This window comes from Ambystoma mexicanum, chromosome 9 (genome assembly GCF_040938575.1).
Source record: "Ambystoma mexicanum isolate Mex_15411 chromosome 9, UKY_AmexF1_1, whole genome shotgun sequence".
Lineage (NCBI taxonomy): Eukaryota > Metazoa > Chordata > Amphibia > Caudata > Ambystomatidae > Ambystoma > Ambystoma mexicanum.
In genome coordinates, this window is record NC_090931.1 from 1,449,222,111 (window position 1) to 1,449,242,983 (window position 20,873).

The 20,873-nt window shown below is 46.4% G+C and overlaps 1 protein-coding gene across 1 annotated transcript in view; it reads right to left on the reverse strand.

The window, feature by feature from the left end:
• Positions 1 to 5,602, reverse strand: part of ABCB6 (ATP binding cassette subfamily B member 6 (LAN blood group)) — a 231,577-nt gene extending 225,975 nt beyond the window's left edge. The window contains exon 1 of the mRNA XM_069616874.1: positions 5,461 to 5,602. The gene's annotated coding sequence lies outside the window, so the exon portion shown is untranslated. The remainder of the gene's footprint in view (positions 1 to 5,460) is intronic.
• Between the last annotated feature and the right edge of the window lie 15,271 nt (positions 5,603 to 20,873).

A 20,873-nucleotide genomic window follows, 5' to 3' on the forward strand; every position in this document is an offset into this window, starting at 1 on the left:
CTGGGTACCAGGCTCTCCCTTGATCGGTCACCCCTCCACTGCCTTCGGGCCTACCACTCGCGTAGGAGCTGTAACCTGTAACCTCTACAGTCCCCTGCCTCCTTTGTACTTACCCAGAGCCGCACTGTCCTGTGCTGCACTTACAGCATTGCTTCCCTGACGTCCCTGTCCCTCTCCCTTGCACATCTCAACCCCCAGCCCCATTCCCCTTGCACTTCTCTTTCTCGCATTTGCACCATCTGAATGACACAAGGTCTAGTAAGATCGTCTGTCTTAACCTCCCTCCTTTGTCTTGCCGTGCCTAGAAACACTTCTGTACATGCGAGTTATAAATGACTTATCATATATCAAACCCAGGACTGGAGTAGCATCTCCCGAATTGAATGGATAATGTCGCCATGTTTATATCCTACCTCTGTATCTGTAGCACTCCATCTATTCCAACACTGGACCCTACACACAGCTCTGCCAATGCACCTCAATCTTGATTTGTGGCACTCCGCTTGGTCCAGAACTGGGTCCATTACAGAGCTCTGCTTAGGCACCTCAAGCCCCCCTAATATTCTAGTAACGGACTGGCACACATCTCTATCAACTCACCTCTATAAAGAGCTATAGACTCCTGTCAGTCAAATAGCAGGAACCACACACAAAACCCGTGCCAATGCACCGACTTGTAACACTCTATGCTACTACAGTACTGGCCCTACCGCCAGCGGCGCCAACACAGAGCAGTTCTGATCTGCTGCCCCTGCTATTTCATTAGAGTCCTATACAAAGCACATGCCTGTCAACCCTAATATGGACGTAACGTACCCCAATCCCTGTACGCAGCATACTGGAACCCACGCACAGCTTTGGTAATGCACCTGCATCCTGACCTGCTGTGCCTTTACCATGTTAGGACTGGGAGCCACTCTCGAGTCCCGGCTCTGCTTCTTGCACGAAACCTAACCCTTGACCCGCAACACCTCTGTCCATTTCAGGACTGGGACCAACTCCCAGCCCTGGCCATGCACACAACATTTGACCTGCGGCACCAGTGTCCTTTTCAGTACTGGGACCCACTACCAGTTCTGGCCATGCACCTAACCCAGTGGTCTTCAAACATTTTTGGCCGGGGCCCCCCAGGGCAAAATTTGGGCAGGTCGGGACCCCCGAGAAATGCCAAATGGACAGTATATATTGCGCGCTGTCACCTGCTCCCATCACAGTCGCTGGGCTCTCTCATCCCACTCCTACTCAGTCGCTGGTCTCTCCCCACCCAATCGCACACCCTGGGCTCTCCCCAGTGTGCTCCCACCATTATCCCATGGTTCCCGCCCATTGTGCTCCCACCGTAGAAACAGGTTCCCCCCATCCCATTCCCAACACAGTCTGAGGGCCAGTGCCGGCTGGTGATTTTTTTTAAGTGGAGGGGCATAACTATTTCCCCCAAAAATGCCATAGCGACCGAGCATAGTGAGGGAGCCCGAACCAATAAAAGGGGTTTCGGGGGAGGGGTGGAGAGGTTTCCCCCTGTGAATTTTTTTTAAAATAATGGGGTAAAATGTTGCATTGTAGAGCATACTTTTAACAAAAAAATGGGTAAATAGCCAAACGGTTTGCAATTGGTGCTGGGGGGCCCAGGCGGCAGGCATTGATATTGATATTTTATTTCTATTGCGCTCGTACACAAGTGGTTCAGAGCACGACAAGGCAAGGGAGGGGAACAGAGGAGAATACAACAGCGATCTTACTAGGCCCAGCGACATTGAGAACGCGCAAGTGCATGGGGGAGGGGAAAAGTGGAAAGTGCGAAGCAGAGGAGAAACAGATAAATAACAATAAATAAATAATAAAGGCAATAAACAGTGGTAGTGCAGCCAGCAATTTGCAAGTGCTACGTTTAAGGCAGCAGACAGGGTAGGTCTGATAAGTGCAGGAAGAAAAAGGGGGGGGCTGTATGGGTACAGATACAGACCCCAGTGCAAGGGGTGGCCCGGAGGCAGTGCGGGAGGGTGGCAGGGTGAGTAGGTACCTGGGCCCAGAGTACAGAGGGTGGCCAGGTGCACGGTACCAAGAGAGAACAGATCAGCAGGGGAGAGGGGGAGTGAAGGCAAAAGAAAAGAGGAAGGTCTTGAGGTGCTTCCGGACCCGGAGATGGTTCTCCTCAAGTTTTAGAGTGGCAGGGAGGCTGTTCCAGAGGGAGGCCCCAGCCGAAGACAGATCTACCCCCAGCTCGTTTCTTTGAAAAATGACTGACCCTGAGGGAGTTGGAGGTAGAGAAGCGAAGAGCGTGAGAGGGGAGATATTTGCAGAGGGATAGGTGAAGGTATTTTGGCCCCAGGCCTCAGAAAGCCTTGTGGACAATGCAGAGGGTTTTGAATGATAGATGTCCAGTAAAAAGATACCATCCCTGTCCCCTGGACCCCACTGGGCCTAACACAATCAACATGATTATGTGTGCATGCAAGGCGCTGCACATTCATACAGCAATCACTGTATCATTCACATGAGCATCCATCACCATACACTCACTCATAACATAAGCATACACGCATCCATACACATGTTCAAAAAAACAATGAACATAAACGTACCTTCTGCATTGGCCTGCGTGTGGGTGCTGAAACGGCCTGCTCCAGGCTGCTCTGTCCGTATGTCCGAGGAGGCGCAGGAGCTCCCCCTCGGACATACAGACATGCAGTGCACCAGCCAGCATTTCCAATGAGATATGCAATGCTGGCGAAGCAAAACGCCCCAGCACTTACACGGCTCAGTGAGCATGTGTGGCTGGGGAACTAAACTGAACTGTCAAAGGGAAACAGTGTTTCCCTTTGACAGTTCAGCCAGCCCAGGAGTACTCCATTAGCTGGAAAAAGCAGCTGAGGGAGTGCTCACTGTTTCACTGGGCTGGCTCCTTAGCTCCTCCATAATGGGTGAGGGGCCACTGGGATGGGTGTCCCCTCACCATTATGGATGAGTCGCCAGGCTCGGACAGGCCTATAGGGCAATGCCTGTACCAAAAATGTAAAATGCTAGTATGGGCCAGTCAAAATGGGCCACCATTTTGGCCAATGTGGACCAGTCTGATGAGTTACTTAACTATGCAGTTAGTAATTTTGACCATTGTTGCTGAATATATCACAATTTACTTCCATTTTAACACAAAGCACCCCCTTGGGTACTATTGAAACAGTGGGCCTCATTACAACTCTGGCGGTAGCTGTGCCGGTAAAACCGACACGGCTGCCGACTGAGTTGCATCCGGGTCCGGCACCCACAAATGGGCAATTACCAGGTCATGCCGAGTTAGGCGGACCTGATAATTGCCCTTTCGCGGGTGCCGGTACCGGTAGATCCCCATTCCCATTTCAGCCCCATAGGGCTCAATGGGAATGGTGAGCTCGGATGCACCTGCACCGTTAATAGCGGTGCCGGTGCATCTGACGAGCTGAGCTCGCGGGTGCTGCACGGCCTGCCAGGTCAGACCTGGCGGGCTGTCAGGCACCCGCGAGCACAACTCTTACTATGGCGGTACGGTAGCAACGTTAGCTTACCTGCACCGTTGTTACCGTACCGCCATAGTTGTAATGAGGCCCAGTCTGTGACTAAAGGAATGAATATCAATTTACAACTGTGGGCCACTTTTTCATTGTTGCCTGAGACAGTTTCATGCTTCAGCCCGATCATGTGAGCCACCCCTGCCCATTTCTTCCAATCTAAAAAAATGGACCAATTCCCAGCCCTGGCCCCTGGCCATGCAGCCAACCTTTGACAACCCCACTCCCAGCTCTGGCCATGCACTCAACCTGTGACCTGCGGCGCCTCTGTCCTTCTCAATGCTGAGACCCACTCCCAGCTGAGGCTATGCACCCAAACTGTGACATGCAGCGCCTCTGTCCTTCTCAATGCTGAGACCCACTCCCAGCTGAGGCCATGCACCCAACCTGTGACCTGCGGCGCCTCTGTCCTTCTCAATGCTGAGATCCACTCCCAGCTGAGGCCATGCACCCAACCTGTGACCTGCAGCGCCTCTGTCCTTCTCAATGCTGAGATCCACTCCCAGCTCTGGCCATGCACTTTACCTGTGACCTGCGGAGCCTCTGTCCTTCTCAATGCTGAGACCCACTCCCAGCTGAGGCCACGCACCCAACCTGTGACCTGCGGCGCCTCTGTCCTTCTCAATGCGGAGACCCACTCCCAGCTCTGGCCATGCACTCAACCTGTGACCTGCGGCGCCTCTGTCCTTCTCAATGATGAGACCCACTCCCAGCTCTGGCAATGCACCCAACCTGTGACATGCAGCGCCTCTGTCCTTCTCAATGCTGAGACCCACTCCCAGCTGAGGCCATGCACCCAACCTGTGACCTGCGGCGCCTCTGTCCTTCTCAATGCTGAGATCCACTCCCAGCTGAGGCCATGCACCCAACCTGTGACCTGCGGCGCCTCTGTCCTTCTCAATGCTGAGATCCACTCCCAGCTCTGGCCATGCACCCAACCTGTGACCTGCGGCGCCTCTGTCCTTCTCAATGCTGAGACCCACTCCCAGCTGAGGCCATGCACCCAAAATGTGACATGCAACACCTCTCTCCTTCTCAATGCTGAGACCCACTCCCAGCTCTGGCCATGCACTCAACCTGTGACCTGCGGCGCCTCTGTCCTTCTCAATGCTGAGACCCACTCCCAGCTGAGGCCATGCACCCAAACTGTGACATGCAGCGCCTCTGTCCTTCTCAATGCTGAGACCCACTCCCAGCTGAGGCCATGCACCCAACCTGTGACCTGCAGCGCCTCTGTCCTTCTCAATGCTGAGACCCACTCCCAGCTCTGGCCATGCGTTCAACCTGTGACCTGCGGCGCCTCTGTCCTTCTCAATGCTGAGACCCACTCCCAGCTGAGGCCATGCACCCAACCTGTGACCTGCGGCGCCTCTGTCCTTCTCAATGCTGAGACCCACTCCCAGCTGAGGCCATGCACTCAACCTGTGAACTGCAGCGCCTCTGTCCTTCTCAATGCTGAGACCCACTCCCAGCTGAGGCCATGCACTCAACCTGTGACCTGCGGCGCCTCTGACCTTCTCAATGCTGAGACCCACTCCCAGCTGAGGCCATGCACTCAACCTGTGACCACCTTTGTCATCCACGCAAGTCTGCCAACAAACCTACAGCCTAGTCACACATGTCCCCCTTCCATTGCAGTACAATGACTCGCAGATTTGTGAAAGTGCACCCCGATCCTGACGTACACCACACCAACATTAAAACCGTAACACTGCTCCAGCACTACTTCGCAATTCACGTCAAGTAGAACATGAACTCTGGAGGGTTGCATGAAGGTGCCTCTGCAGCCCAGTGTGTGTGTGTCGGGACCCCAGTGACACAGGCATGCGCTGACATTACTGTTCCCCGCCTGCTCCGTTGCCGTCTCCCCACCACCCGTGCTTGGGCCGCTCCCCGGGGCTCCAGACACCCTTACCAGCCGGTGACCAATGCTGCAGGCTGCCTGGACGGTGTGTGTGCAGGTGGCCCCGTGCAGCCTACCCTTCCACTCCTGCTCAGCGCCCTGCAAGGTGATGGTGACTCTGCATGTTGTGTTGTGTAAGACAGACGCCGCGCGGTCCTAGTGCCGCCTGCCCCGTCCGTCACGGTGCCCGCTGGGTCCTAGCGCGGGCAGGACCAACACACCCTGCTTTCTGAGGTCACGCTGGAGTAAAGCGTCCTGCAAAATCGCGAGCGTCCAGAATATGTTCGAAGTAAACGAACAATAGAAAAGATACACTTCTTCGCACGAAAATATAAACCCCCATCCAAAAATTGCTCTGCAGTCCTGATTTTTAAAAAAGTGATTGCATTGAAGGCAGCGTTGCCACATATTAAAAAAAGTATTATTTTTATTAATACGTTTTTAGCTGAAAGTTTGTGCATTTGGCAAATATAACTGTCGTATAATATGTGTCTTCTCAAATACATATGAGGAAATCTACCCGAAGTGCTCTCTTCTCAATGCTAAAACAGATTTTGAACACATCTATTACAGAAACTCATCATTCTATTAAAGACACTGATGCAAAGGATTATGCTTGACTCGCAACTTTATTTCTCGAGCAGCATCATTAAACATCACTAATGCGCAATCACCACAAGTTTGAAGTCTTTTATAGTCCTTAGTGTTATTGGTCCTTCCAAACATGTGACCTTTATCATCCAATTGTCTCGGTCCATCCCTATAAATCCTGTTCACCATCTGAACAACTCCTCTTTCTTTCGCTGGTCCTTTCAAACTGTAGCACCCCAACCAGTAAACGCTGACTGAACTGTTCTTCTCCAAGATAATCATGAACCTGTCGGCTTGTTATCCGTCATGCAGCCTGCAACATGAACCATATTTCTGGCCTATGCGTGTAGGTAATCATCATACAGATAAGCCCATATGCACAATCTCTTTGCATCATGCCATTACATTAAATCATCACATTATATATTCATGAAATCGATTATTTGGGTGGGATAATATTTCGCCTCTGTGTCTTTAATCGAATTATGACTTTCTGTAACGAATGTGTTGAAAATCTGAATATCTATGTCAAGACCTGGAGGCTCGGATTATGCTTGTTCAAAGCTTATTTACCACATACATTGCCACTTTTTTTACTAGCTTGAATTAAAAAGTTTTGAAGGTCGACTCGTTTGACCAGTCTGCTGCCTTCATAATGTCCTCCTGTCTGGCTCCCACATAAAAAGCCTTTGAGGCCATCGCACCTCTCACTGAATGCGCCCCATAACAATCAGTATCAACATCCGCTTGGGACATAGCTCATCTGATCCATCTTGCTAGTGTGGCGGAAGCTACTGCCCCGTAGGGTTTCCTTGAGGCAATGAGTAATTGAGTTACCCCTGTGGGTCACAGATCTCGTCATGCTCTTGTTTGCCGAAATGCATCTCACTGGACATGATTTAGGGCGAACAGGGAATTCCTCATATGATACGGATCTCAAATTCGTTTTCATTCTTCTCGTGATGTGAAACGTTATTCCGGTGGGTACAAGGCTTTCCTATTGACTTCAAACGCTTTCACATCCGATACTCTTTTACATGACGGTAAACATAAAAGCATAGCCATTTGGGCGGATAATGTCTTTCTTGTCAAATCACTGTTGCGTGACCATGACATGAACATTCTTAGGATCTTATCTACGTCCCTCACCTGCTCATATTTCTCCCTCAGAGGTCTGATTAGACTAACACTCTTCAGTAGTCTACAGATTAATGGGTGTTCTCCTACTGCCAGTCCTTCTATCTTAGGGTGACCTGCTGAAATAGGTGAGCGGGCTGTGTTAATTGTCCTGTACACTTTGCCCTGAGCTGCCAATTGTGCCAGGAAATTGGCTACGTGTACCACATCTGTTCCAGAGGGATGTTGTTCCTTTCCATGCACCAATTATGCCAGGTTGGCCAAGCAGACCTGCTTTCCTGGTCCCTGGCACCCAGGATTCCTCAATGATATGTTCAGCTTTCTCTGATAGTCCTTGCTTAGACCAGGATCCCCTGAAATTGCCCACGCAATGTAACTGAGGATACCCGCCTTCACCATTGGGTGGCCTCCCCCTGAGGAGTCCCTCACTATTAGCTCGAACCTCGGTAGAGCTATCGGATTGTAGTGAGACATCTGTAATAGATCTGGGAACCATGCTTGTCCCCTGAAGTCCTGAGTAATCACAACCATAGATACTTTATGTCTCCTCACCTGTGCCAACGTTCTCGCCATCATTGCTAAAAGAGGGAACACATTTTCTGTGGTCGGACCCAACTGTTGCAGGAACGCATCTATCGCTTCCCCCTCTGGGACTGGTCTCCATATGAACAACCAAGCAATTTGTCTGTTCAATCTCGACGCAAATAGGTCTATCCGGTATGGACCCCATCTTGCCATTCATTTTTGAAATACTCTCTCGTCCAGCTTCCAATCACTGGCATCTTTGAGGAATCTGGAATTCCAGTCAACTACTTCGTTCTGGTGATCTGGAAGAGATCCGCCGTCACTGACACCTCCCTCTGCAGGCAAAGGTGCCAAAACTCTTTCCCTAACAATGCTAGCATTTTGGACTTCGTGCCTCCCAATCTGTTTGTATAACAAACTGCGGATACATTGTCCATTTTATGGAGAATACAGCAACGTGCTCTCTCCTGTGTCCAGCATTTCACTGCGAATGAACCCACTAGGAGCTCCAGACAGAATATTTGAAGTCTCAATTCTTCCTCTGACCATCTGCGCCCTGTCGACAGATCTCTACATCGGGCTCCCCATCCCCACCTGCTGGCATCGGACTCTATCACCAGGTCCGGGGATGAGCCAAATATTGCCCTTCCATTCCATGCATCCATGTACTGCAACCATGTGAAAGGGTTAATTCCATGAAGCCATGCCAGGAGAATGCATCTGCTAACATCAGGTGTCACAGCAATGATAGACCAAGGTGATGAATGTCTGGAGATGGTTCCTGAGTTTGGTGAAGGACACTTGGTCTAACCAATAGGAGAAGGGTTTGCTTCTGAAGGTGCCTTATTCTAATATGGCTATGTTTTTCATGTGTGTGGTTACCAGGTAACAACAGAGGAGGAAGAAGAGAACCATTATGAATGGGCCCATTAAAACACTGGGCTATGAAAGAATCTAAAGTACAGGAGAAGAAAACATTAAAAGTTATAAGATGAAGAAAACGCATTGAAGAGCGAGTCTCCGCGGTTTAGAGACAGCGTAAGGTGAAGATTGGGAGCGGAGGTGAGAACAGTAAAGAAAAGGCCTCATTCCGTTATTACGAAGCTACCCGTGTTAAATTCTTCCAAGTTACTTGGCATTCGCCGCCGCCTGACATTCTTTGTCTTCGGTACGGCTGCAGCTGGGAATCCAAGCGAGGCGGCCGAACTGCGGACTCGAGGGCGGCAAGTGAACGCAGCGGCTGAGGGGGTGGAGTCTCAGACATCAGCTGGGCCCCGATCAGCTGTTGGTTCTCCGCAGCTGCAGAGAAGCAAACGAAGCGAGGACCTCTGCCGGTGAGGAGGGCAACTGTATCCCAGCCACAAGGACCTCTAGCGGCGGCTAAGAGAAAAAACAGGTATTCCTTAATTAAAGCAGCTGAAGAAGACCAAGGCAAACATTTTAAATAAGACACACATGCCGTTTGTAAGAGAAAATGAGAGACTGATTAAAGGAATAAACAAACAGATCTAGAGTTGAAAGAAGGGCCTGTGTGAGGGAAAAGAACAGTATACAAGCTAGCAATCTATTATAATTTATGAATAGAAAAGTGAACTGAGAGGCTTTGGAATTACTCAAATGATTATTGGCCCAGAGGCTAGATAAAGGTCTGGAAGAGGAGACATGATCCGATCCAGCAGTTGAAAGGAACTAAGTTCCAACAGACGGGAAACGCCAGTTACCTGCAAAGTTGTTAATTGCCTGTTGGAACAGTTAAAATCCCCTGTTCTGTTCGAATAAAAAGTTACTGTTTTTACCTAATATACAGAGTGTGTGAGCCTTCATACCTGAAAAACTTGACATTCAACCACCACTCCAGCTCCTCCCTTGCATCTGTGTGAGGGGTATTCTTTGTTCGTAAGAAACGCCCTGCCTCAGATGTTGTATCTTTAATGTTTGTAGTGCTCTGTAGTATAGCAGTCCTGGGAAAATCACCAGAATTGAAGATTGCAGGCGTTCCACTAGTCTCGCTATCTCTCTTAACAACATCATCTCTTTTGCTAGAATGTTCCTTATCTCTTTTTTGATGTTCTTTACCTTGTTCAAGGTGAGACTCAACCTCCCTTTCACTGTATCTATCCTGAAACCCAGGAATTCCATGTTCTGCTCTGGCTGTAGGATAGATTTCTCCCAATTCACCTGGAACCCCAGTTGCAGTAGGAGATCTTTACTGGTGTCCACATGTTCCTTGATCAGCCGTATGTCCTGACACATAAGACATATGTTGTCCTGATAGACGATCAGCCTGATCCCTTATTCCCTTAGGAAGGTTAGCAACGGTTTCATCACTTTTGTGAAACACCATGGAGCCGATGCTAGCCCGAAGGGTAGGCATGTAAATTCCCATATCTGACCCTTCCATCGGAATCTCAGAAAGGTTAGTTGTTCTGCAGCAATGGGTATAGTCAGGTATGCATCCTTGAGGTCTATTCTGACTAGCCAGTCCCCTTGCTGTAAAATGTCTCTCAGGAGGTGTATTCCCTCCATCCTGAAGTGTCTGTATACCACAACACTGTTTAATTCCCTTAAATGTATAATCGGTCTTAGTTTGTGATGCCCTTTTACCAAAAACATGTTGCTTATGAAGCTTCCCGTCGCATTTGACGCTTGAACTATGCTGTCTTCAGAACCAGCCCTCTTAATTCTGTATCTAGTAAAGCTTTGTCTGATACGCTCTGTACTAGCATGTTTGGCCATCTCTCTTGTATTGGTATGGCGTGCCAATCTATATGGAAACCTCAAACTGTGTCTATAACCCAAGCATCTGATGAAATGAGCTGCCATTTTTTTCTACGTATTGTGCTACTCTCCCGCCTACTGTTGGAGCTTGTATGTTCAACTCTGGCACCTGAGCATTTCTCTCAACTGTGTTGACTTGGTGTTGGTTCTCTTCATGTCTCCAACCTCTCCCCCTTCCTTCTCCTCTCAAAGGAAAGAAAAGGTAGGGCTTTCTCTCATCTTGTTTCCATTGGTATCTGTCATTATAGGACCGATTGAATGAGTAGCGGCTGGCAGAGCGGCCTCTGCCTCTTCCAGCAACGGCCAAAAACCTTTTGGCGCACAATGTATTTGTATTCGTCAGCTGTTCTTCCTGAAGAACGCATTTCACGTTCTATTAATTAAGCATTATTTAGCTTGTCGGCACTTTCTCCTTGGGTGCTTTCTCTCCTAACAGTCATGGAAGAATGATCGACGAGCGCTGGAACTATAATTAGTCCTGTCGTGCTCCGATCACTTCCATGAATGTAGTGCCCCTTCCAGGAAAATTTGGTGTTGCGGTAGCCGGAATCTTTTACGCCCCATCGTGTACCGCTTCTACTATTCTACTAAAGTTCTAAATTTCGCCTGATCCTGTGGATAAGCTCCGCCACCTCTTCCTTGCGCTGTGCTCGCGTTCCACCTATGCTCATGCTACAACCGTTAGAAAAACACTTCAAACGTATAATAAACAATAATGCACTTAACTGGATGCCCGAGCAGCAAAGAAAGAGGAGTTGTTAAGATGGTGGACAGGATTTCTATGAATGGACAAAGAAAATTGGATGATAAAGTTCACATGTTTGGAAGGATCAATAACAAGGACTACAAAAGACTCAAAATGTATGGAGATTGTAGTTTATTTGCATTTGTGATGTTTATTGTTATTGTTTAATGATGTTACTCGAGAAGTAAAGTTGAGAGTCAAGCATAATTCGAGCCTCTGGATCTTGACATAGAATTATATCGTTTTAGGAACCATTTTTCTAGGGTGCACTGTTGTGGCTCAGTCCTTACTTCACAACAAAGAGCTGAAATCGGGCACAAGTAAACATTCACTTTTACATTATTACTTCAAAAATATGCTCTGTTTCATTGGCTGTCCTGAAGCGGTGTGCTAGCAGTGTTCTCGCTCTCACACTCTGATCATAATGTCCCCTGCTCTCACGTGGGGTCAATTTGAGTGCAGCTCTTGCTTCCATGGTAGTATCACAGGGATCCATCACTGAGCATGTGGCTGGCTGCATTGACCCTTTGATAAATTGATTGGCTCTATCGACCAACCCATTGGTGTGGATGTGATACAATGCAGCTTCCACTTGTTTGATATTGAGATGCTGGAGTTATCTCTCCATCTCCACTGATGCGAGATGGACTCCCTTATCTGTCACCATCTCTTTTGTCAAGAATCCCATTATCAATAGAGCCTCGAGTGCGGTTATCACTGTTCTAGTCAGGATGTCAGGTTAAACAAAAAACTGCTGTCCAGCTCAACAAGTGATCTACCATTACCATCAATGTGGAACTCAGACACAATCTTGGGCAAGAAGGTACAATGTATACACAGTAGCACCTTGCCCTTGTGGAATGTCCTTAATGGCCTGCCAGCTGAAAAAGCCTGTAGTTCACCTACTCAGCGAGCCGACGTGACAGACCCCAGGAAGGCCATTTTCAGACCATCCATCAAGGGTCTACAGTGGCCATAAGCTCAATGGGTTTGTAAGCCATATGAGGGGTCAGATATGTGACACTTGGGCATACGTTTGTCACAAGTCGTCATTTTCTTAAATAATAAAGGGTGCAAGAAATGCCCATCTTTTCCCTGCCTGACAAACTAAGGCTAAAGGAAATGGACCTAATGTCCAAAATATCTGCCACTCACACTAATATACACAACAAAATCATACAGGAATTAGTTGGCGCTTTGCTTCACAAAATAACATTTAAGTTTAAACAAAAAAGTTACAACCAATAATTCTTGTGACCAGGGTTGGTTCCCATTCCCCAGGATCATTCAGGATGTTTCCAACTGAGGTTCAATTTCAGAAAAGTACTTTTCACAGCCAAATTCCACTCCAGGTAGAAATTAAAGTTCCTTTCATTCAATATATCCTTCACTTGGCAAAGTGACTGTCTCAGTTCAAAAGGTTTTTTTCACACTTGCAAACAATGGTTAAAGATTCCTCAAACTTCTGCTTGGCAAATCAAAAAGACTCTCTTCCCCCCTCCAGTCAGAAGTCAAGGCATATGTTCTCTGAAGATCAATCAATTGTTATTGCGTAATATTTCTTTTCTTAGAAACAACATGTTAGAAATGATGGTTATTGTCACAGCAACCCGTTGGTCGCTGTGGCACCGATGGAAGAGAGGAACTCGAGCGTTCCATCACACTATTTTACGACCAAATGCAGTGGTCTAGTTTATTTCAAGATGTCCACTCACATTGCAGCGTTTCCATTTATACCAGCAAACTCACAACGTGCATTGTGTTGCGACCCTCTTCACTCCCGCTTTTAGGGTAAGACACTGTGTTATTCTTTCATTCCTTTCCTCTTTGCTTTCCTTATATCCCTCCTGATTCTCGCTACACCTTATCCCTGCTTGCCTCTGCATTGGCGCTTGCTATTCTCTAGCGCTTCTGGATCTTGCCACTATTACTTTTGAGGCTTCCCAGTTATCGTGACCACCAGCTACCATTACTGTGCAGATTCTTTCTGTGTCTTTGGGATTTCATCAGCCCTTCTTCTTCATTGGGACTCCATTCCAGTGGCAAGACCTATAATTGCCGCCTACTACATACTGAGGGTTTTTATGCCTTTGGGCTTTTCCTTCAACAATCGAAACAAATCCTACCTGTCTGCCGCTTTGCCTTTCGTGTTTCCACCTACAGGAGGCCAGAGTGGCGGCAGGTCAGGATAGGCCCCATCTCTACCAGGATAGACTCCGTGACAAGGCAAAGAGCAAAAAGGCGACACTCAAGACTTCTCACAGAGGATCTAACTCATCAGACTCAGGTGAGAGTTATACAACCGCTCATCAAACACTGTAGTGGATTTGCCACTTCCTTCCCAACACAACAGTTCATCAAACAGAGCAATGGAATTGCCACTTCTTTTTCACCACAACCCTATTCCACATTCATAGTACTTCAAGTTATCCTCTTCCTGGTCCCCTTACCTGCCAGGACTAACCACTATTAGTCCCTTTCCTGGTTTCTGTCCTCTACGGTAAGGCTTGTTAGCATTGTTATCACAATTGGCAGACAGTTTCTTTCTCCAACATGCTACACAAAAGAACAATAGTTTTCACATTGGTCTGTTTGCCATAAGCAATGCAGGTTACGCTTCTCTCTCACTTTTTCCTTGTTACAAGGGGAGTTTTTCTCCTGCTGTATCTGACTTTCCTTCACACAACCTGTTGGCTGTGGGTAATTTGAGGTATCTTGATATGGGACTGTTGTCTTCAACCTGCCTTGTTGTCACTCTCAGCTTTCTTTGGCTTTGTCAATGTATGTTACAATGTCCTCTTTTTAGATATCCCTCTTCAGGAAAGTTGTATCTCCTTTGTTCTGTTATTACCTCTCTTTGGCTTTGGCAGTGCAGGTTATATTCCCTTATTGGATATTGCCAAGAATGACTTTGGCAATGCGGGTTACAATATTCTCCTATTGGACATCTCATAATAGGAGAGTTGCGCCCAGTGTGCTTAAATTCAGATGTTCAGTATTCAAAATTACTCAGCTTTCTCCTTTGGAGCACCCTAGGGTCACCTGCATCAGGCCAACTCACCAGTCATTCCTGCTGTCTCCATCTGACACGCTGGTTCCAACTCTTTGCTCGTTAGGACTACTGCAGTGTTTTACAGCTCCCGCCAGCCTGCCACTGCTTGTGCCTGCTGTCAACAGAGCCTGCACAACCCTGAACGCTCACCGGTGAGACTCTTACACTGGAGAGGGTTGTAGGACACAGGGAACTCCTCTCTCACTCGGGGTCGCCGGCCTCGATACCACTTCCCACTGCACATCCTCTGCTTACACCACAGATCCAACCTCCACCAGGCTCGCTGCATGACGTCCCGCTGTCAGTACAGCAGCGACTCCATTCTCTGCTTCTTCTTACTGCATCTGCTGTCTCTGCTGCTTCTCTCTGGCCCACACCTGAAAGGCCTTTATATATTTAAAGGTCCTGCTCAGGTGTGGGTAATTATAACAACTAGAACGCACATTACACTTTGGTAACTCTGGACCCCTCTTCCTGGTCTCAGAAGTGGTTTAAACATCAGAATCCTCAATTTCGCAATAGGCCATTAAAACTGCATGGTCATGGGCATTAGGGAAATTGCTCAGAAGGTTTTCTCATTCTGCTTGACCTGGGTCCCCTTCCATGTGATCCTCTCGCATTTCACCACCCCCAGGGCCAGGATCAGGTATCAGCTTCCTTTCGCTGACCCATGAAAATTCAAGGGACCCAAACAATCTATGGCAATGTTATCCCACACTGTCCTGGGACTACCTGGTACCATCATGGGAGGCGTCCTCGTTCCAAAACCTTGTCAGAATGTTTACATTGCTCACACTCCCTAATCCTCACTTCAACGAACTTGTCCATACCTGGCCACCAAATATCCATCCTAATGAGTGCCTTGGTTCTGCAGATACGCATGTGGGATCTTTGCCGCAAATCTACCACCTTCTCACACATGCTCTCCGAGACAACCAAACACAGCCCTCTACACAGGATACCTTGCGTTATACACAATTCATCTTTCATTGTTCTGTACTCCTTGATCCTTTCTCCAACACCATCAATAATCTGGCAATTCCACCTTAACTCTGTCAAACCTTTGACTTCCTGATACACCCCATCCTTACCCCAAGCTTCAAACCACTCCTCCTCCTGAAAAGCCTCCTCTACCATAAAAATATCCGTAATACACTCATCTCCTTGTACATTGACAACATCACCCAGCATCAATGGGTTCCTGGATAGGGCATCACCCACAGCATTGTCCTTACCACCGACATGTTCCATTTCAAGTTCCAACCCTTGTAGTCTCATAATCCATTTTGATATGCCCTTGGACAAACCATCCAAGCCCTTCTAGTTGATTATAGCAATCAGTGGTTTGTGATTGGTGCGAATCACAAACTTTGTACCATACTGATACAATCTAAACTTCATGATGGCCCACAATATGGCCAAAGCCTTTTGTTCGATAATCGAATAACGCTCTTCAACCTCTTTGTGTGTTTCCAAGGCATACGCTATGGTGTTGCCCAGCATCATCTTCCTGCATTAACACCCTTCCAAGCCCACATTCAGAAGCATCAGTATATACCACAGTATGCACACCCTCTCTGAAACCTTGCAAAACTGGCACTTCTGTGATGTCTTCCTTTACCAAACTTAACTCCCTTTCTTTTCTTTCTTCTCATAGTTACTTTTTTGCTTGCTAAACCCTTCACAAATTTAGCATAATACTCGATCATTCCCAAAAATGAAGATACCTCTGCCTTTTTTTATCAGGGGCGACATGTCCGTAATGGCTTGTACAGTGCTAACCTTTTGTTTTACACCTTCACCAGAAATGCTATATCCCAGGTAATCCACATGACTTTTTCTGAACTTACATTTTTCCAATGTCAGGGTTAAACCACCCTCTTCTAGCTTGCTCAACACATTCTTCAAGTTGTCATGTTCCTTAAGATCTCTCCCCTACACCAATACATCATCTTGATAAAACTGGAACCCACTCAATCCTCCCAAGATACTGTACATAACACGTGGAAACACTCTAGCAGTAGAAATTAGGCCAAATGGTATCCTGACACATCTGAACAACCCTGTATGGGTAATACATGTTAGTATGCCATAGGATGCTGGATGCATCTTTACTTGATATGCAGAGCAATGATCTAACAGGAAATGCAAGTTTAAACCATTCAAGTCAGTGATAATTTCATCTATTTTTGGAAGTGGAAATGTTTCGGTAATGACATTCTTATTACCTCCCTGAGATCGATGCATAGTCTTATTTTACCATTGGCTTTTTTCACAATCACTATTGGGCTAATCCATTCAGAAACTTCCAACTTCTCAATCACACTTTCCTCCAACATTCTCTATAACTCCAGTTCAACTTCTCTCTTACAAGCTAGGGGTTCTGGTCTGATCTTGCCAGCAAAAGGTTAAGTATTTCTCTTGAGTTTTATCTTATGCACAAAATTCTTTAAACAACCTACTCCACCTTGAAAAACCTTGGGAGCCCACCCAGCTATGGTGAGGTCACCCCGCTCTACTTCATCTCTTGCATCTTTGTTGCATCTATCTTCCACAACATTGCATTCATTGTATACTTGTGTGGTCCATGACAGCTCCAGGATACCAAATTCCCCCTAACATCTGTTACATACATTTTAGATTCTGTGGTTTTCCCTTTGAACTTTAACTGGAGACCTAATTCTCCTATTATGGTGATGGGTTTCTCGACATAGGCATTTGCCATTACTTTGGCTTACTCTAAAACATAGCTTCCTAATGTTTCTCACCAAGATTTCTTACTGATGAGGGTGTAGTCTGCACCGCTATCCACTAACACCTCAATATCAATGCCATTTACACCAACAAAAGTGTACTTTTTTTTTTTTTTACTTTGGCTTCACCCACAATATTGACCGCATCCACCACCTGTATGATGTTAATCCTTTCACATGCGTCAAAATAATCACCATCGCCCTCATTTTGAATATTTCCAAAATTACCACCCCAAAATCTGCAACATTTGGACAAATGTCCCTTACTGCCACATTTTCTACATTCTACAAATTTGGCAGTGCATTCTCTGGCAAAATGATCTATGCTTCCACATCTGTAACACCATCTGGTAACTCTGGATGCTCCACGACCACTGGTTGTTTCTCTGTAATGCGCCTGAAATACTTTCCCTCTAGACTTCCACTCAGTATCTTTGACTCTGTCTATATTGTTGATGGTCTATTTCTTCTGAAATATTGTTATATGATCTCTCACTCTTTATGAGGCTGGTCTCTGCACCCTCAAGAGTTTGATCATCTACCTTTCCTTCTTTGGCCAATTTCTTGATACATAGCAAAGTGTGTTCAACATTTTTTGCTATTTCTTTTCAGCAACTCTGTCTAGGTGTGGTTCTTCCTCCTTCCATAGCTCTTCTCTCACCTTGTCTTCAGCACATTTAATCATCAGCGGATCTCTCAGATGTTCCTCTTGACAGCATGATTTGAATTGGCACTTTACTGCTAGACCCCTCAGAACCATGAGAAATTCCTCTATAGTCTCTCCCTTCTTTTGCTGTCTTGTGGCGAACCTGTATCTTGCCAGAATCCTGTTTTCTTTGATCTCAAAGTGCTTGTCTAGTTTTCGTACACCTATATCAAACGGACTCATATTGGGTCCTTCATCCGCTGTTAGTTCAGGCAATCTTTTTAGTACCTCTTGTCCTCCATGTCCCAAGCCATGAAACAACAAAGCATCCTTTCTCTCTGTGGCCTAGTTTGGACCATACATCGCCAATACAAACTTCAAGAAATCCTCTTTCCATTCTTTCCATCTGATTAGCAACACTGGTGCTGAATGATTCTCAACATTGAACAGGATGAACTAGGTACAATATAACACATCATCTTCCCTTTTTAACACAGTTAATTCTATACAATGGTGTCAACTGTGTACCATATATTATAACACATGGTGTCGACTATATACAATATAATATAGCATATACCAATGTGCAGGGGCTGCACAAGTATCAGAAACTGCATGGCAGGAATAGCAGGGACAGTCAGTTAAAAAATGTGCAGTTATTAAAACTAAGACCTCTGCACACAGTTACTTGCCTGGGAACCTAGAGAGTCAGAGGTGTATTTGGAACTAGTATCTTATCATGACGTTAGAGGGGTGCAAAGGTGGGGATGGCCGTATGAGCAAATAAATGGGGTTTCTGGCAAGTTATTGTGGTGACCATAAAGTTAGATAACTTAGCTCGTTAATGCACCTCCTCGCGGATATTGTTCCAATACGGAGGAAACGCTAGCATCTAGTGGTGGTGATGTCATGGCATCACTCGGCTCCAGCAAGTCGGAGACAAGTGCAACATCAAAGAAATCCCAACGTACAACAAACTTTCACAATTTTGGCTCAAGAAGAAGGGATGTTTATCCCAAAACGCGTCAGCCTTTCTAACTGAACTGTATATATGGATTGCTGATACTCACCAACACAATTTACTGATATTTGATTTGGTATCTGCATTTAAAGAACAAATGAAAAACAATTTGTTATGCTCATTAAAGTACTGTGCTTTTTACTAAATGAATGTAGAGTATGTTGTTTACATTCTTATTTATTGTTAAGCAGCACTAGTCTGTACATTTAAATTTGATGAACCATCGGATGATCGAATAGTAACAGTGTGCAGGGGACGGGAGGGTTCCTACTTTTGGATCCTCTATATTGATCCTCTATATTTCCTTACATATGTGTGTTGGTGGTCCTGTGCCAGGGTCACTTTTCCTCCCACGCACCTTAAATAAGTGTTAAATAACTTTATACAATTTACAAACCCCCTTTTTCTATAAAAAAAAAAATCAGTGGAGTGCACCTACAAACATTTTCTCACAGTTACTTGCCAGCCGGTGATCCTGGGGGCACACAACCTCCACAAGACGCTCCGCGATTACATTTTCAGAGCGGTTCACGCTGGAGCTCGGGTGATGCCGGTACAGGCGTGAGGCCACAGGTTTGTCTGATATATGCGGGAACTGCCCCTGAGCAAAGCTGTTCTTCAATGTTGCCGTGGAACCACGCCTGGAACTCTGCCGCTGCCGCATCTCTTGCGATGCTGCAGAGGGGTTCACAGCAAAGTTCACCAATAGCCCCCGATCGGCTCTCAATGGAAAAAAGGGGGGCACTCCGGGCTGTACATAGCTGCCGCGCTGAACGCTTCTCCCATCAGCAGCCACCAGCGACTGCTAACAGTGGCCCAGGAGGCACAGGGCCCACCAAGGACAGGAGTCAAATGTGGCACCCACTGGGGTGGAAAAGAGTGCGCAAGAGCAACTCGCGCCAGGGACCAGCACAGTTTGAGATCTACGCTCAGATGCCGCCAGTAGCTACAGCTGCATAGATGGTGCAAATCCCTCTCCGCAATGGATCATAGGCGAATGCAGCCATCTTAGGTGTTAGGCCACACACCTCGCAGAGAGCGCCGGCAAGATGTAGGTCGCAGTAGCAGAGTGGTCATGCCAAGTTTGCAGCAGGGGGATTCCCCGGGTCTCAGATAGCCTGGGGCACCACGACGGTGCATATCTCTTGGCAGGGCTATGGAGCTCACAGGTCTAACAACTCCATTAGCATCCAGCCAGGCCAGGCCGCTCTGGATTGATATCTTTATCATTCAAATTAATTTTATGTTATTATTTAATGTATAACATCATTTACATATAGCAAATATTTGTATTTATTTAATATAGTATAGTTTAGCCACTATGGTGTTTTATACAAAGAAAGTAACAGACAAACCTTTAAAAACAAACACAAGTAAGAAATATTTAAACATGCTTCCTAGTAAAAAGTCATAATATTCAGAATCTAATGAGTGCCAAGTCATTCCCAGCAAATTGGCTCTTACCCCCCACCAAACACCCTTCATTGCAACTTTCCTCGAAGTCAGCAATTTAAATATTCACAATCCACTAGGTGTTTAGCAGTCTCACCCACATTATTGCTACACAATCTGCATAGCCTCCCCTCTAAAGCTTCCATTTCTCAAGCTTCTAACCTTCAAGGTATTAATCAATGTAATATTTAAACAAATGTATTAGCGGAGCACAAAATTATGGAGGAAATCCAATAGGAAGAGCGGAAGAGTTGATCGTTTTAGATAATGATTAATATACTTGCTGCTAAGTGATTTACATGACAAGTACTTCTTTTTTATACAATGTCATGAACCGACGCAGTGGAATACAAACAGTTTGAGTTCAAGGCTGTTGCAACAGTTGCTGACATTGTGCATAAACCTCATTAAGCTAAAGGTCCTAAACAAACTAGGGATGTTATGAGTAGCCTCAGAAATATAATGCAAGAGGGTTTCATGTGGACTGTTTACCAATTTCCAATATATTGAGGCCATGCAGATCTTGAGTTGTCTCAGAATACTTTTAAGGCCAAACTCAGCATAGAGATATTCTAGCGGAACGTGGCTAAGGCAAATGAATATTGTCGTGAGACACCACCCTTCCAGTTTCTTTAATTTGTCCACATGATCGTGTCCCCATACTTCCACAACGTACAATATGATCGAAGGAATCTTGGCTTTGAAAACCTCCAAGAGAGAGGCAA